This window comes from Colobus angolensis, unplaced genomic scaffold (assembly GCF_000951035.1).
Source record: "Colobus angolensis palliatus isolate OR3802 unplaced genomic scaffold, Cang.pa_1.0 Scaffold280, whole genome shotgun sequence".
In the NCBI taxonomy this organism is placed as follows: domain Eukaryota; kingdom Metazoa; phylum Chordata; class Mammalia; order Primates; family Cercopithecidae; genus Colobus; species Colobus angolensis.
Genome location: NW_012116044.1, coordinates 1,402,935 through 1,405,240, shown reverse-complemented (window position 1 = coordinate 1,405,240; position 2,306 = coordinate 1,402,935).

The following is a 2,306-nucleotide window of genomic DNA, read 5'->3' as shown; positions in this document are numbered from 1 at the left end:
CCTATATAAACAGCCTGTAACAAGCAGTCGGGGTCCCAGGACCAACTTAGAGCTTGGGACCCTAGCGCGCTAGTAATAAATAACTCTCTGCTGTGAACCTCGTGTCGGTGATCCTTTGCGACGACCCCTGCCCAGGAGGGAATCGAGAGTTCGGTTCCAACATAAGGAGGTTAAAAATACAGGGCCTGAAGGAGAGTAATAGCAAGATGGCTGTCATGGGACCTAGAAAGGGGAGAAGCCATGTTGCCCAACTCCAGAGGTCAGTATAAGAGTTTGAAAGGCGTTGCTGATTTCAGAAGCCTTTTCCTGTAAATGCCGGGCAGCATCTCATACTACCCCTGACTGGTTAGTGTAAAAGCAACACTCTTTCCCTAAGAAGGTGCATAGTCCTCCTTTCTCAGCAGCGAGGAAGTCTAGCCCTCGGCAGTTTTGGAGAGTTACTGCTGCCAAAGAGTCTATTTCAAATTGTAGTTACTATCCTTACTGGATAGATTTTTTTTTTTTTTTATTTCTTGCAAACTGAGAAATCCTTTGAGAGTGTGTGGTAGTAGGATAATGCATGTTACACTGTTAACTTTTAGCAAACTTTACTTTAGTTGAAAACCTTGTGAGTTTGGGATTTTAATTTTTCTTTGCTACTAATAAAACCTTGTTCAGTCCATATTAACTTAGAATGGGTATAGATGTCTCCTTCCTGACTCTGTAAGTACTTTAAGATTTGACTGAGTGCAAACAACTCACACGTTTGAGCAGACCAATTATTAGGCAACTTTCCTAACTGCTTCTACAAGAGTTCCCTTATCACTTACTGAATACTCATTGTGTCTTTTTTTTTTTTCCTTAGTTGCCTGAGAGGAACCATCTATGGTCCTGTCCTGAAGGTAGTTCCTCCTAGATCTGGTCAGACCTTTGTATGGTAATTAATTAAGATTTAAATTCCTTGTTAGGAAACCTGCTGGGTTAAGGATTTTTGATAGGAAGACTATGGGTTGTCAGTGGCCTCAGCGCTTTCGGGCTATGCCCTTGTTTGCACTGACAACAAGGTGGTATTGGAGTGTTATAGGGTCATGGAGAAGACCTTCAATTATCAATTATAGGTTTTAAATTTACCCTGGCTTTTAAAGGAATAGAGTATACTGGGTTTTTTTTTCACCACTTCCATCTTTCTTTCTTTCTTTCTTTTTGATTTCTTTATCTCTCTCTTTCTGACTCCCTCTTTGTCTCTGTCTCTTCCTCTCTCTCTCTCTGACTTTCTGTCTCTTTCTCTCTTTCCTTTCTGCTGGTCTTTTCCTGCCTCTGCCAGCTGCTAATGCTGCTGTTCTCCCCTCTCCTTCCCCTTTTTTTTTTTTTTTTTTTGAGATGGAGTCTCGCTCTGTCGCCCAGGCTGGAGTGCAGTGGCCGGATCTCAGCTCAGTGCAAGCTCCGCCTCCCGGGTTTACGCCATTCTCCTGCCTCAGCCTCCTGAGTAGCTGGGACTACAGGCGCCCGCCACCTCGCCCGGCTAGTTTTTTGTATTTTTAGTAGAGACGGGGTTTCACCGTGTTAGCCAGGATGGTAACTCCTGACCTCATGATCCACCCGTCTCGGCCTCCCAAAGTGCTGGGGTTACAGGCTTGAGCCACCGCGCCCGGCCCTCCTTCCCCATTTCGATGGCTTCGGCAGTGTAAGACTGCCACTTCCTTGGGTTTTTGCACTGTGTGCAATAACTCAATAATTTCCTTGTGGTATTTAATGGAGGTTTCCCCAGAGGTTAGGAACTCCCTTTCTTTCCATATTGCAGCATGGGCATGTAGGATTTGATAAGCATACTTGCTATCTGTATACACATTTATTATTTCTCCTTTTCCCAGTTCTAAGGCTCGGGTAAGGGCCACTAGTTCTGCTAACTGGGCACTGGTCCCTGGGGGAAGAGGCTTACTTTCAAGCACAGTCACATCACTAACTATGGCATAACCTGCCCTTCGTATCCCATTCTCCACAAATGAACGTCCATTCGTGTATAGGTTAAGGTCAGGATTAGCTAAGGGGACTTCTGAGAGATCATCTTGGGCAGCATAAATCTGGACTATAATTTGTTGGCAGTCATGCTCGATTGGTTCCCCATCCTCTGGAAGAAAAGTGGCAGGGTTGAGGGTTGCACACATACGTATTTGAAGCACCAGTCCCTCAAGGAGTAGCACCTGGTATCTAAGTAGGCAGTTGTCTGATGGTCATAAACTTCCTTTGGCACCTAGTATGCCATTTACATCATGAGTAGTCCAGACAGTGAGATCCTTTCCTTGTATTATTATTATAGCCTCTGACAC